At 41.6% G+C, this 15,989-nt stretch overlaps 1 protein-coding gene and 1 long non-coding RNA gene across 6 annotated transcripts in view; one reads left to right on the top strand and one right to left on the bottom strand.

Moving 5' to 3' along the window:
* Positions 1-1,534: 1,534 nt before the first annotated feature.
* Positions 1,535-2,719, bottom strand: LOC118545625 (uncharacterized). Of its 2 annotated transcripts, XR_004922177.2 has the most exons (3): positions 2,618-2,719; positions 1,886-2,441; positions 1,535-1,774 (listed from the first exon to the last, which is right to left on the bottom strand). It is a non-coding gene; the product is annotated as an uncharacterized LOC118545625 (long non-coding RNA). The 2 variants fall into 2 exon arrangements; XR_004922176.2 differs by lacking the exon at positions 2,618-2,719 and having other exon boundaries at positions 1,886-2,451.
* The window catches only part of INO80D (INO80 complex subunit D), a 65,569-nt gene continuing 51,998 nt past the window's right edge, over positions 2,419-15,989 (top strand). The window contains exon 1 of one of the 4 annotated variants that reach the window (XM_036107962.2): positions 2,419-2,520. The gene's annotated coding sequence lies outside the window, so the exon portion shown is untranslated. Of the gene's footprint in view, positions 2,521-2,558; positions 2,671-2,809; positions 3,123-15,989 lie in introns of those variants that run through there. The other 3 variants (XM_078071231.1, XM_036107959.2, XM_036107958.2) reach the window with 3 other exon arrangements.

Below are 15,989 nucleotides of genomic sequence, written 5' to 3'. Positions count from 1 at the left end.
TAATATGAGTTCAATTATCAACCGAAATACTGACCAATCAAATTCACCAATATTGCAAACGTAGTGAGATTTCTTTCTTGGTTAGGCTGTAATTCCCCGTCTGGGTTATTTAGCTCAGCTGGTGGATAAACATCTGGGATTATAGCCATGTACAAGTAAGTCATGCTTTATAAAGAGAAAGACACTGAGATACTAAGATTATGCATCATATCCCGTATCCCTATCATGCAAATAAGTTTGCGGGACACAAGAGGGATTGCATAAAAGGGTGCAGTCAGCTTAAAGTGAACACATCTTAATTTCTTGAAAAATGCAAAGCATACCTATAAGGTCACATCATATATAAGAACAAGTTCGAAACACGTTTTTCAAGTCCACTTGGGTTCCATGTTAAGGGAAGTAATTTCCTTGTTATGACCAATGTGTTTGATCTCCAAATGTTTTTTAAAAACTTGTAAATAGAACACAATTTCACAGTTGAGGTTTCCAAGATGATCAGAATCAGTTAATTTTACTTTAATCACTTTAGATTTTTTTTTAAGATTTTATTTATTTGAGAGTGAGAGGGCAAGTGAGAGAGCATAAGCAGGGGGAGCAGCAGAGGGAGAGGGTACTGTATTCAAGTTTAGATGATAAAGATGGGGGTCAACATGAAAATAATAAGTATCTGATATACGCATTATCTGAACTCACTTTAACGTTATGGGAGTTTCTAAATTTGGAAGCTCAAAGAAAGAGACATTTTTAAGTGGAGTCATCAGTTATTTCTAAGTGCTCTACAATACATTTTAAATGAAAGAAATTAAATATTCTGCTGATTCAAGGCACTAATATTACAAATCCATTCCCACTAGGTTAGCCAACATATGTCAGAAAAATAACTTTTAGTTCAAGATTCAATTCATCATTCCCTGTAGAACATACAAAAAGATCCTCTGGTCATTTTCTGGCATTCTCCTCTTCGCAAAAATAGAAAAACATCTCTGTAATTTACTCTCCTCCAATAAGAGTTCTGTGGGAATTGCTGCAAGGGGGCGGCACGCTTCTCTCACCTCTGTGCTTCCTCAGCTTTGTGTAACTTTGATCCCACTCATCTACTAAGCTTTGCTCATTAAAAAAAGTAGACCCGTGACATCCACTGCAATATATTAAAAGTAATTTATAGAGGCGGGCAGCACACTGGAAGTTATGAACCAACAACCCAGCAACTCTAACAAAAACACACATTTTTCCATTCTGTGACACAGAAAGTGGGCAGCAACACATGCAAGGCACCAAAGAGCTAAAGCATCTAATTAGAAAAGCCAGTATCTGGGTATAATAAGCAAAGTCTCTTAATAAGCAGTTTTAAAGAAAATCTAAAGCTGTCTTTCAAATCTCTTTCCAGTTGCACAGTAACCTTTCTTCCTGGGGAGACCCTAACAGAATTAGAATCATTTCCAGGAATCTGGTCAGTTATACCTAAGTTGTATTTAACCTCTCCGTGATCTCTGCCTTTATTTGCACTGTGAAAAATAAACAGCTGTATCATGCCTTTCTGGACAGTCAATAGGTTTTATTTACATTGCTTTGAGAAAAGGAGACAAAAGACATCCCTACAATTGTCTTTCAGCAATCTCAGTTTTGAGGGGAATATATAATCCCCATTTTTATACAGAAGGCAACCTGTAAATATACCTGTAAAAACATATAAATAGACAAATGGACATAGAGTGGCTATGAAGTCTCTTGAAGCACAAATTTATAACCTGACCACCAGACACAGAACTTGGACCTGCAATGGAGAAAAATCATGATTAGCCTGAAAAAAAGAAAAGAAAAGAAAATACCACTGCCCCCGACATGGGAAAAAAAAATTAAATAGAAAACAGAAAACAATAATCACCGGAAAACCTGTGTCTTGTCAAGATTTCTTTCCATCAGAAGATGCAGAAACATTTTTCCCCGTGGAGCAACTGAAAACGTTTCTCAAGCGCCCCCAGTTTCTTCCCTGCTTTTTCCCCCAGGCGCCGGTGTAGACGGCCGGTGTGGACTTTTTTCCAGAGATGAGAAGTAGAAGTGTGTACTTTATCGGCAGCGGGTGCACTTTTCCCCCCGGCCCCCCTTTCCTCTGCCTCCAAGATGGTAGGAAAGTTGTCGTTTCGGAGGGCAGAGGAGCGGCTCTCTGGTGTTATGTCCTCGCAGTGCCTGTAGTGGTGCTATAGGAGGCTGCTGCCTCTTCTTGTGCAGCCCCGGCAGCCCTGCCTTCTTGGCTGGAGAGTATATTCAGGGATTTCCCCTTAATAATCACCGACCCTGGGAGCACTTTTTAGTTTCCAAAATAAAAATATGATCCTCACCCCTCTTGCTTGACAGGGAAAGGCTCTCGCCGGAGCCCAGGGGAGAGCAGTAGCAGCGGCAGCCGAGCTTCCGAGTCCATTGCCAGCGCCTCTCACTCTGATCTGTCAGCCCGGCCGAGGGAAAAGGGGGGAAGGAGGAAAAAAAAAAAAAAAAAAAAAAAAAAAAAAAAGCAGCTGAAAGGTAAGCAGAGGCGGCCCCAGGCCCGGCCCACATCCCCGGGCTCCCGTAGGGCGGCGGGCAGGGCCGCGCAGGCAGGGCGGGCGGCGAGCGCGCTTACGTGAGGCCGGGGATTCGCCGGCCCGCGTCAGGCCCCGGGCAGAGAATGAAAGGGTGAGAGGGGCCGGCGCCGGGGTGGCGGGGGCTGGGGGCCGCGGGGCCTGGGGGCGCCCACGGGCGGCGGCGGCGGCGCGCGGGCGGGCAGGCGGGGGTCCAGCCGCGGCCCGAGCCGGGCGAGCGGCGCGGCCTGCGCGGGCCGGGGTGGGGGTGTGGGCCGGGGCGGGGGGTGGGGGGAGCCGGCTAGGCCTCGGGCCGGCGGGCCCCGCGGCGGCCGCGCCCTGCCCCGGCACCACGGGCCTCCGCGCGCCCCTCCGGCTCCCCCGGGGCCTCCGAGCGGGACGGCGGCGCTGCGGGGCCGAATCGTGCGCCGGCCGGGAGGCTCCCCAGCGGGGCGGCAGGCCCGGGTTGCCGGGACAGGGGCGTCAGGGCCTAGGAGTGGGGAATGGGCACCCGCCCGCCCCTTCCCCTTAGTCTCTCGCAGACGCCCCCCACCCCCCTCGATTCCGGTAATCGTTGAATTTATTTATCCCCCTCTGCGCTCCGGGCGGCCAGGCCGGGGCGGGGCGGGCGGCCTGGCGGGCGTGGGGTGGGGTGGAGGGGCGGTGAGGAGTCAGGTGCAGCCGCGGCCCGGAAAGTTTCCTTTTAGGCCCGAATTGGGGGTTGCCCTCCTTTCGGGGAGCCCTGGTCCTAGCGCCCGCGACCCCCGAGGGCGTGGGGGAGAGCACTCGGCTATTTTGCAACTCTTTGCCAGTTCCTGTCCATTGAAGGTACTCCGCCCCTGTACCCCTCGCCCGCGCCCCACCCCACTCCCCGGCGAGCCCTTCCTGGGCTGCAAACTCCAGCCGGTTCCCCCCGGAACCCCCACGGGCTGGGAGAGGGCCTTCTCTGCCCGTTTGGAAAAGTTTTCCAGGGATTTTTCTTAGCTTATTAGTTAGTGACTGGGCTTTTGCTGTGAGAAAGGAGGAGGTAAATTCAGGTGGTATTTCTACTGGGCAGGCTCTCCTAACCGCCTTTTTAGCCCTTACTCCAGAAACCGGGGGTGTTCATTTCAGATTAGGCACCCCCCCTCCTTTCCTCCCGGACTCCTTTGGGTCTCAAGCCCCCCTTTTCTGGACGGTCCCCGCAGAGCGAAAGACGTAGGGAGACTGTCATTAGAGGGGGCTGGATTTCTGGAGCAGCCCCCAGACGTAGGAGTTTCCTGCCCTATTTGGTCAGTGTCTGGTAAATCAGACACATGAACAGAACCCAAGGGGGAGACCCTAGTTGTCAGAACGCTTGGAAGCATTAAAAATTAGGAGGAGGGAGAGGAGGTGGGCAGGGCAGCTCCTGAAACAAGGTCTGCAGTTTAAGGACGAGTAGTTTATTTATTTCCGACGATAACTATTTGGATTTATGTGATATTCTTATGTTCGACCCTGGAGATAGAAAAATGGGGATTTTAAGGAAACTTGTTATTGCCACAACTCGGAAGGGTCAGTGGAAGAGCCCTCAGGGAACTGAGCATAGCTGACACAGTGTGGTTTTGGTAATTTTTTGTTTCTATGTTTAAACGGATTTAATTTTAGCTTTATTTTGGTGCCATGAGCTTTGAAAGTTGCAAAAAAAAAAGTCAAAAACTTAAATTTCCAAATCTAGATTTCCTGGTTTTCAGGGATGGGATGTTTCCTGTGGTTACACTTAACCTCCTTCTGGTTGTTCTTTGGTATGGAAGTGGAAATGCTAATGTCCCCTGCCCCCCCCCCCCCCCCCCGCGACCAGCCCCTGGTGTGGGCAAGTTTGGAGGTTATTTTTCCTCTTTCGATTGTTCTTCCCTCCCCCCCCCTTCTTTTTTTAGTGGACCTCGGGCATTATGTGCTGTGTATGTGCGCGTGTCCTGCCTGATATCAGGCTGTAGTTCACAGGCAGAGGTGTTCCACATTCTGACCACACACCCCCCCAGAGCACTGTTACCTAGTGAAAAGCTACCACTTGCAGAGCAATAGATAACCCATGACTTGGTCTGACTTCTGTCAGGCGTGGAAGTGAGACTCCTTCTGTGATTCTTACTAAGTGTGGCTTCTTTTCCTTTTGTCTGCCTAAAATAAAACTCCTTCTGTTTCTCCACAATGATAGATACCCAGCCAGCTAGCATTTTACTTAAGGAAAGCTTGATATTTGAGGTTGTATGGATTTCATACAAAAATGCAAATTGCATTTAATGGTTGTTTAACTTTATTGATGAATTGAAATTGCGTATTGACTCGGATATTTTCATAGACTTGTGTACCCGGAATTGTTACTTCTATTATAGCTTCCCCTTATTTTTAGAGCATGTTGGATGGAAGAAATCATTCAGTGAGTCTTTTTTCCTAGAACATTTTAGGATTTAAAAAGATCTCTTTGCCCCGTAATTTGGTATCTTTAAGGTATATTGTCGACTTTACATTTCTAAGCTTTCAAAAGCCTTATATGTACAAATCCTGAAAGTTTTCTACTTTTTCCCCTCCTGTCCCAAACCTACATAAATTTCCTAATCTAATCACCTCGTGGGCTACTTTATTATTCCTGAGGGAATGGAGGCTTTGATATTTTTCAAAGTTACATTTTATTTGAAACTAATAAGACTTTCAGGGCAAAAAATTGAATTAATTTTAAATTGCGAAGGTAATGTATTTTTCACTATTAAATATTTAGTTTCAAAAGTAGATGTTTATTTTAATTTGTAAGTCTGAAATAATCACATTTTATTTCCTCTGAAAGACTGTATAAGGAAATTTGTATACTCCCACCCCAGCTATTTTCCTCAGCAAATCATTTTAGAGAAACGAAATACTACTATTTTAGAGAAATGAAATTTTAGTTTATATGGATTTTAAAATTTCAAAGTCAGAGCACTCAAAATTAACCATGAGGTTTCAAAAAAAGTGCTGATCCATTCATTCTTACCTGAGATATTTCCCAAGGGTTCACAGCTCTCACTATCCAGCTTCGGAACGGTAGTTATGAATAATGAGAGGTCATTTATATCTGAATACAGTTAGCAATATTGTCAGACACGTAACACCCCGTTTTTCCCCCCACACACCTGGTAACTTGTAAACAATAGATGAATAGGTGAGACTGGGTTGGAGGCAGCCAATTGTCCCCAAAGCAGATACTCTGCTGCTTATACAATGGAGTCACATTTAAGTCCTGGTAACTTATGCTAATGCCATCCTGCTTTGCAAAACAAACAGCAGTGGAGTCTCCTTCCCACTCCCTTCAGGTATGGGTCTGTCCCAGAGTCCTCACTGTCCTGGCTGATTTTAGAGATAATGCTTCTGGCTCTTTTGAGACACTTGCAGAGATAACTATTGACTAAAGCTGAAAGTTAAAAACCGTAGGCCTCTATCTTTTCCCACCTTCACTTACTATGCCAGGCTTCTTGGTTCTGATTCTTTCCCAGAATGTGGTTTGTTTTTGAACAGCTTCTCGGTTAAATTTTATTTGTCGCGTGGTATCCTGCAGTCAGACACATTTGGACTGGGCTTTGGGTTCTGATCCCAGCTCTTCCACGGGGTGAGTTTCTTAATCATTGGTTTCTTTATCTGTAAAATGGAAATATAACATTTTCTGATATAAGGATTAGATGAGATAGCCCATGTGCTTGGCTCTTAGTAGGTCCTCATTATCTATTCCCCTAACCCACCTTAACCTTTTTTTATTAAAACCATTTAAATAGCACCTCTCTTATTGGCTTGTTTGCTTTTTTTCTGACTAAAAGTTATACGTGCTTGTTTTCATCCCACTCAGACCTATTTTTCACGCTCAGGAGGTAACTAACCACTGTTAACATTTTTTGTTGTGTTTTCTCTCCTTGTGTGATTGCGTGTACATGGAACTTAATCTTAGGATCTTCCATTTAACAGCTTTGTGTAGTTTTGTGTTGGCTAAGCATTTGCGCTCTGACGTCAAACTGGCCTCGAATCTCATGTGACTGGGACGAATTGCTTAATTTCATTAAGTCTCAGTTTCTTCATCTGTGAAAAGGGGTGATAATACCTTTTCCATAGGGTTGCTGTGGCCATTAAATGAGGAATCGCACATAGTTTCTAGAATGGTGCCTGGTGCATGACTTTTATATAATATTTTCCTCTAAAGATTTTTACTATTCTGGATGTGAGATTTTTTTCAATGTGAATAAGTTCTTGGCTCTGCAGATATTACTAATACTAGTAAGTATTTGAGTACAGATAGAATAGTATAATTACCTTCATGGGGCAAATAACTGTTTTTGTGCCAGTAAAAAGTTGGCAGTGTGTTCCTAGAAGTCTCAGCAGCTCGATGGTGGTCTAGCTGTTGAATTCTGTGAGTTGGCAGATGTAAAGGATTGGTAAGTGCACCAGCGGGCAAAGTGGGTTTACTTCTAGTTGCTCCTTTGAGGCTCTTGCAGTTCTCGGCCTGCTTGGGTATGTCCTGCATAGCTTTGAGGAAGCCCTAGCCTGTGATTTTGGTGGGCTTACCTTGGGAGGGTGGGATGTTTACCTGAGGCATGATGGGAGTTGCCAGAACCAGTGTCGTCTCATTCACTTTATAGGATTAGCTTCCTCTTGGTCGCTGTGGCCTTGTAATACAAAGACACATTCTCTGCCCTTGAGGAGTTTTTAGTCTAGTGGAAAAAAAAAAAGGCTGACATTCACCACATTGAATGATAAGGGATAGATTAGCCTGGAGGAAGAAAACCTATTTATTCTGGCCTAGGGGTAAGCCTTAAAGAGAAGAAGGACTTTCCAGGATTTCTAGGGTTTCTGCCGTAAGCGAATGGGAGGAGTTAGAAAGGCATTCCAAGAGGTGGGACCTGCTCCTATGAATAAATGCCTGAGGACAAAAGAGTATTCTGTGTTGCAAATTGTAGGAGTAGTAGGAATAGGAATAAATAGTGGGAGGGGGAGAGGTCTTCCTGGCCCGGTCCTAAGGAGTTTACGTGGTGGGCTCTGGAGTTTGGATTCCTTTTACGTTCCTACGCAGATCCTGAAGGCCTTTGGCCAAGTAAATTATTTACGTTTTAGAGGATCCGAGTTGTACAGAGTGGAGTGAAGGAGGGCAAGACTGGAACAGGCCAGTGAGGCAGCTGCAAAGAAGAGATGGAAGGTTGGAACTGAGGCCTTGGCATTGACAGTGGAAATGGAGAGAAGTCAGTGGAGAGACTGCTCACCGAGGTAAAGTGGTCCGCATAGGCTGGCCCGACGTAGATTGGGGGATCATCCGCACAGGGATGACAGCTGAGGCTGTAGAAGCAGAAACATTTGGCTTAGTCTGGTTCTTAATCTTCTGGGGGAATCTGATGAACTCTGTGGATTCTTCTCCAGAAGAATGCATTTATGCATGTTTATAGTTCGTGCATGTGGCTTGAAACTTGGGATCATAACCTGTAGTCTGGGGGGAGATGTAGAGTGGAAGGTAAAATGAAAGGCTGTAGAAATGTTTTGTTTGATTCATTTTTTTTGTGTTTGTGACTTTATCACTGCCATTTCATAGATGAGGAAATAGATTTACTTGCTCAAGTTCAGTCAGGCATCTTTATTTTAACAGTTTAATGGGCTGCTAACATTTTGTGGGAAAACCTGGATTTCGACCTTTTGAAAAGTCGCTAAGATTTAGAAACCTTGGGTCTGCGTTTTTTTCCCCCTTTTTTCTTTCTTTTCTTTTTTTAAAAATCACGACAACTTGCTGGAGCTGGTTTGAGTGAGCCCCTTTTAGATGAGCAAAGTTTGCCAGTCTGTCCCTGGCCCGCCCTTGTGGCGCATTTAGGCATTTCATCTTGCATCCCTACAAACTAAGAAGAAGAAAATCTTGGGGAATATTGACATTTAAGTGTGGGAGCAAGAAAAAGGAAGCCACTGAGCTGCCAGAAAGGAGAGATTTTCAAGAGAAAGTGGTCAACAGTGTCAGATGCTGCAGAGAGGTTAAGTAAGATAAGGATGGAAAAGTGTATGTGAAATTTAGCAACAAAGAGACCCTTAGTTTCAGATTCTTAGAACAAAAGAACTTTGAGGACTATAGTTATAACTTAGTTTTTCTAATGGTCCTACAGTATAGGGTTTCTGTAACGATTGAGAGTGACTGTGGCATGGATAGGAACTCAGCATTTGTTGTAAAGGATTGTTATATGGAGCTCATAAATGCTGTAACCAGATCAGGCACTGCTCATTAGTATTTTCCACCACAAGAATATCAGTATATAGATGCTGTGTAGAAGGTAAAAAATATTTTTAACATTGGATTCTTAATATAGATTATAGGAAACAATTCTTAGTGGATTCTGTTACCCTAGCCCCAAGAAGGTAGGAGGGCCTGACTTAATGGAGAATAACCCTGTACCATTCAGAAAAGCACTAGCAGCTGCAGAGTGCATTTTAGCCCTGCAGCTTCTAGATTAAAATGATAATACCAATAAACTACTACTTACTGCTTCTAATAGTAGTTAAGATTAAGTGATTACCACGTGCTGGGTACCGTGCTAAGTATGGTTCATGAAATACCTAATTTAATTCTCCTAAACGACTCAGTGAGGTACATGCTGTTATAGTCCTCTCTTTACATATGAGAAAACTGGAACCTAAATAATTTGCCCAAGGTCGCACACCTAGTAATTAGCAGAACCAGATTGGAGCACCATCTCTGATACCCGCTAGAGCCGAAGAGTGCTCTCAACTGCTACATAAACTATCCTTAAATGAATCAGCTAAGGAACTCAACTAGTGTAAAGGCCATTTTTAATTTAAATTCATTATGCAGACTTATTTGAGCATAGATATTCAGTAAGCACTTACTTGGTTTAATTTTGAACTTTAATTATGCTGAGTATTATTTATGTTTTGAGATGATAGACAATTTTTCCCCCTGATCTTTTTCTTCAGATCACATCATTGGGCAGATTTTCATCATTTCCGAGTCCAATTTTACCACTTTTCACATTTATATGTGGGATGTTAGTTTTTTGGTTTTGTTTTTTAGTGAGTACACTCAACTGTTTAGTATCTCATTACCTTTTTTAGCTCCATGAAGTTGAATTAAAAACTTACTTCAACAAAAGCTTAAAATGGGGAGAAAAGTTTTTTAAAACCTGAAAGTATATGACTCTGGGATAAGTAAATGGTTTTTTTTTCATTGTATTAAATATATTAGAAAGCTAACATTCTGGGAATTTAGGTGCTGATTTACATTGTAAGGTATGTTGTTGGTCTAGCTCTTAAAAGGGGGTAGAATATAAAATTACAGATAGCAATTAGGGGAAAATGCTGTGGCAGTGGAATGAACACGCTTCTGAAACACGAGACTCGAAAGAACAGTAATGACATACAGAGTTTCCACATGGATGTGGTACATGGCAGTCCCAAAGAGAATAATGTTCATATTTTGGTCAGATTGGTTTATGTGTTGCTGTGGGGAGACTGAAAGGGCCATAGGTTGCTTTTGTCAAAAGCTTGTCTTTTCTCCCTGCTAATGTCTTATTCCTCTATATTTGTAAAGAAGAAACTATGGAAAGAAAACATTTTATTTTCTAATTAAACTCAGCATAGAATATCAAGGAAGGTTTTTTTTTGTTTTTTTTTTAAAGATTTTATTCACTCATTTGAGAGAGAGAGAGAGAGCATAAGCAGGAGGAGAGGGAGAAGCAGGCTTCCCGCTGAGCAGGGAGCCCAACGTGGGGCTCGATCCCAGGACCCCGGGACCATGACCTGAGCCGAAAGTAGACGCTTAACCGACTGAGCCACCCAGGAGCCCCTAAGAGGGTGTTTTTAAGATTTTACACTTAACTGTTATTTCCTGCTCTTGAATTCCAGTATATGGATATGTTTGCCATGAAAATATTGGTTCTGTGAGACTGTTCCTAGTAATGATTACTTTTGCCTTTTGGTAATAAATAAGGGTATATATTCTACTGCTGCTCTAAGAAGTGCTTAATTACTTGCATTCTCTTCTTTACGGGAGCATAGATCCACTTGTATTCCAAACAAGCTACTTCCACAGCTGAAGGTAATATCTACAGTTGCTGTTAATAAATTGAGTATGGTTGGGATTTTTTTCTTCTTTTTTGAAGTGATTACTGATCATGTGTTAAAAAGTAGAGCCGGGGCGCCTGGGTGGCTCAGTTGGTTAAGCGACTGCCTTCGGCTCAGGTCATGATCCTGGAGTCCCGGGATCGAGTCCCACATAGGGCTCCCTGCTCAGCAGGGAGTCTGCTTCTCCCTCTGACCCTCCTCCCTCTCATTCTCTCTCTCGCAAATAAATAAAAATCTTAAAAAAAAAAAAAAAAAGTAGAGCTTAGGGTATAGCTTTTCTTCTTCATGGATTAGACCATGCAGTAGTGTTTAAATATTAGGGTCTGTAAGAATTTGATTAAGATCATGTGGACTTTATATATCTTTTTATTTTATTTATTTATTAAAAGATTTTATTTATTTATTTGAGAGGGAGAGAGAAGAAGCGAAAGCACAAGAGCAGGGGGAGGGAGAAGCGGAATCCCTGCTGAGCAGGGATCCAGATTTGGCGATTCAGGGCTCCATTCGGTGATTCGGGGCTCCATCCCAGGATGCTGGGATCATGACCTGAGCCTAAAGGAGCCGCTTAACTGACTGAGCCACCCAGGTGCCCCAATATATCTTTTTTTTTTAAGATTTTATTTATCTGAGAAAAGAGCACGAGCAGAGGGAGGGGCAGAGGGAGAGGAGGAAGCAGACTCCCCACTGAGTGGGTAGCCCAACATGGGACTCGATACAAGGACCCTGAGATCATGACCTGAGATGAAAGCAGACACTTAACCAACTGAGCCACCCAGGTGCCCCTCCTCTATATCTTACAACAAATATCAGGGAGTGAAGGCTATGTGAACTTCACCTTTGTAGTTGGGGTAAAGAGCTTCAATTGTAGGCGGCTGCATGTAAAAAATGAAAAAAAAGTAGGCTTTTTTCCCTGAGATCTGCCTTAGTGCTTTTGTTATGATTTCTTTAGTTAAAAAGAAAAACCTATAAATGTAGAGAAGACTGGATGAATAGTTGTTTCCAGTTAATAGACGAAGTGATTTTGATATAAATAATACTCATTTAGTAGGAAGTTCGATTTTGAAGCAGAGGGCCATTTTCCTCCAGCATTTGTTACTTTTTATGGTATACAAAGTGAGTTTGAATACATTAGAGGATTGGAAATACTAAGTATGAAGATTAAATTGAGCCTTTTTTTTTTTTTAAGAGAGAGTGAGAGAGAACACAAGGAGGGGGACAGAGGGAAAAGGAGAGAGAATCTTAAGCAGGCTCCACACCTAGCACAGAGCCCTATGCGGGGCTTGATCTCACAACTCTGAGATCATGACCTGAGCTGAAATCAAGAGTCAGTCACTAAACTGACTGAGCCACCCAGGCACCCCTAAATTGAGCATTTAAAAGAGGGATTTGAAAATGAAGTGTTGATTGTTCAAAAGGAAGAGGGAAAGAATGATATAGAGTTGGCTTTTAGTAGGATTTTAAAATACTAAAAATCAAATGGGAAGAAAAAATCACAGGTAGATAGAAAAAAATTAAGGTTCAATAGAAGTTATTTATAAAATGTTGAAATTAAACCCCTTTTTATAATGTCATAGAGGTGATTAGTGAGAGTTTTGGCTCCTTGTGGCAAATACTGAAGGAGGGCAGTTGGGTAGATTAATGAATTCTTCGAGTTAGAAAGAAGTTGAATAGGCAGATTTTAATGCATTCTTTTATTTAAGATTTTATTTATTTATTTATTAGAGAGAGAGAGAGAGCATGCGAGCATGGGGGGGGGCGGGGCGGAGGGATAAGCAGACTTGCTGAGCAGGAAGCCGGCTGGATGCCCTGGGATCAGGACCTGAGCTAAAGGCAGTCGCTTAACCAACTGAGTCACCCAGGCACCCCTGCATTCTTGCGTATTTTTTAAACATTATTTGCTGAACAGACATTGGGTGCCACATTATATGACATCTATTTGATGTTCATGAGATGTTCTGGAATATTCAAAAACTTCCACGTTTCTAAAATACACTTTCTCTTGCTGTATGACTGTGGCTATTAGAAATTATTGTATAGACTATCTGAAGTCCTGATTTAGTGATTTTTAAAAGAATTATTTAATGATCCCTGGGTGAATCTAGTAACCTTTGTTTTAGGTAGACCACCAGGAATTAAGAGTTATTGTCACAGAAGCTGTTGATGTAAGTGGCTGTATTTGTTGAGCACCTATTAACTTCTGGGCACTGTGCTAGGCCCTGGGATGTATAGTGATGAACAGAAAATTGTTTGTCCCTTTGGGAACTTTATTTTTTAGGTGGGAAGACAACAGAAGAATAAGCAGTTACAGAATGTGATGATTGCCAAAACAGGGAAATGCATGGAGCACGTAACTAACTCAGCCTTTGGTAATCTGCATGTGGCGTGACTAAGCTGGGTCCTGAAGCATTGGCCTCCAGCTGGCCGGAGATGGGGGGCACACAGAGAGGGAAGATGTCTACTGCTCTGGGCAGAGGGAGCAGCCTTTTAGATCTGATGAGACTAGAGGAGCCTGGGTGCTCAGAGCTGTGGGTGAGGTCCTCCAGTTGTGCACTTCCTTTTGAACCCATCTCATCTTAGAGACTGTATCATCTAAAGGTGAAAATTGTCTTTTTTTTAATTTAAGTTTTTATTTTAATTCCAGTTAACACACAGTGTTATATTAGTTAAAAATTGTGTCTTTTGCTGTTATATTTTCCATAGCTTCTGAGAAAATGATGGGCTTTTCACAAGTGTTTAATAAATACTTGCCATTAAAGCTAGAGTCATGTGGATTTCACATAGTGAAATGAATTGAGTCAAGTTTATTAACTTTTTTAATAGCATATTGATTCTTTAAAAATAGATTACAAAAGTAATGTGTTTACATAACAAAATTAGATAATACATTTATTTTATGATTTTGGTTTTATTTTGGTATACTTTACTATGCAGATTTTTAAAATAGATTTCTGGTTAATGATGGTGGAATACTGACATCTTTGTTCTCTCTAAACCAACTAGAAATAATAAGGAGCATGAGAAATAGAAAAGCAGCTCATTCTTTGATAACTAACAAAATCTTATAACCAGAATTTGTGAATTAGTGCCGGTAAGTGCAGTGAAAATTGAACCAAAGCAGAAGGATGACAGGAGAGCATGAACTCAGGCAAAGTGAGGGCACAGCCTTCTGCCAAGTGGCTGACCCACCATGGGAACAAAACCAATAAGCCGCATATGTGGAATGACAAAGTTGGTATGTACATTGGGCTCCCTGAGTGGCAAGAGGTGAGGCTGAATTACGGACTGTGCAGTCATACTATTTTTTTCAAGAAGTTTAGAGTGGAGGAGAAACTGGCGGCAAGCAGCCTTACAGCTGCCGATCTTGGTCAACTGAAGAGGAATAAAGCCTACATTATCATCCCCTGAAAATCTATGGCATGTGGACCTCTGTGAGTTGGGGAGGCGAGTTCAGCATTGATTCGAGCTTCAAGGGAAGAGTGTTGGTGATAATCATTTTCAGAAACAGCACAGCAAGTGAAAATTATGAACAGAGTTCCCTATGGTGGGAGGTGGCATGTGAAGTTGAGGGTGAGATATAGCTCCTCTGAGGCAGGAGTCTAAAGATGAGACACAAAAGCTCAAGAAATCAATGAGAAGACAACAGGAAGAGATAAGAGTGAACTGATGGAACCAGGTTACAAAATAAAAGATTCTAGTCATTATAGAAATGAAGGTCTCTTTCAAAGCAGCAGATACACACTCTAGCTGGGAATACTGGAGGTAAGCTTGAGAGATATGAGCAATCCAAAATGGAAAAGAGTAAAAATTAAGAAAGACTAGAGAGTAATAGATATGAAACATAGTGAATTTAGCATACCAGTAATTGATATCCCTGACATATAGAATCATTGAAGCAGAAAGAATTTGTCAAGACGTTAGGAGTTTCCCACAATAAAAGACCTGACATTTTAGAATGGTTTCTGGTCTTTAAATGTAAAGACTATTATTGCGTCAAAATGGGAAAAAAAAAAAAGTCCAGCCCCCTATAAAATAAGAGGCTGGCCTTACAGGCTTTTCCATTCTGTAACACGTGAAAAAACGCAGTCACTAGATAAAAAAATATGACCCAAGAATTTTACGTCCAGGCAAGCTATAGTTTAATATCAATTGACACATGTTTCCAAACAGAAAAACTTCAGCTTAGTTCTCATTAACTCAGCCATGCAGGTCAGGGGAGGGTGGGGGACAGGGCAGGAGAAGGGAGGATATTATAAACTTTTGAATCAAGAGATGAGTTGAAAACTGAGTTAAAAGGATTAGTGATTAGCATTAAATAAATTTAAATGTAGAACTAATATTAATGCTAATATTAATATTGTGGCAATGTAGAAATATAAGGGAAAAATTCAGAGTTGGGGATTGGGTAGATGGTTACAAAAATGAAAATTTTTCTCATCATTCATAACATGAGATCAATCACAATAATGCTAAGTACAGCTGACCCTTGAACAACATGGTTTGAACTGTGCAGGTCCAAACTAGATTTTTTTTTCTATAAATACAGTACTGTAAATGTATTTTCCTTATGATTTTCTTAATATTTTCTTTAGCTTACTTTATTATAAGAATATAGTATGTAAGACGTATACATGAGAAATATGTATTAATCAACTCTTTATATTATCAGTAAAGCTTCTGGTCAACAGTAGGCTCTTAGTAGGTAAGTAAGGTCAAAAGTTATACTTGGATTTTTGACCAAGTAGGGTGTTGGTGCCCCTAATTCCTGCATTATTCAAGGGTCAACTATATACTAATTTTCTTAATGTGGAGTAAAGAGATGTTATCTAAAGGACATAGACTATAAATCTTCCAAGAAAACAGACTATATAGTGAAATAGGTAATAAAAATTAAAAGGATTAAAAAAGATAAAATTATGACAAACTATTTGTCATAAACAAATACAAAATTATAAATTGGATAAACTAATTTATTAGAAGAAAATGACAGATTGGAGCAAAAAAGTTAAATCCATTAAGAGAGGCATCTGAAAAGGGACCAGCAAGTAATATTTTAGTAAGTTTATTGTATATTTACTTATTTAGTGAATTTTTTAGGTGTGGTGACCATAATATAATTTCTTTTGCAAGTACTCAGTTCTACTGACAATGGTGTGAAAGCAGCCATAGATAACATGTAAATGAATGAATAGGACAGTGTTCCAATAAAACTATTTACAAAAACTAGTAGTGGGCCACATTTGTCCTGAAAGCCAGTTTGCTGACCCATGATCAGAAGACTTTTAAAGTAAAAGGTTAATAGCATGATACATGGAATAACAACATACCTTGGAAACATTCTTTTTCAAGCAT

Source organism: Halichoerus grypus, chromosome 4 (genome assembly GCF_964656455.1).
Source record: "Halichoerus grypus chromosome 4, mHalGry1.hap1.1, whole genome shotgun sequence".
Taxonomy (NCBI): domain Eukaryota; kingdom Metazoa; phylum Chordata; class Mammalia; order Carnivora; family Phocidae; genus Halichoerus; species Halichoerus grypus.
This window is presented reverse-complemented; position numbering and strand designations above follow the sequence as displayed.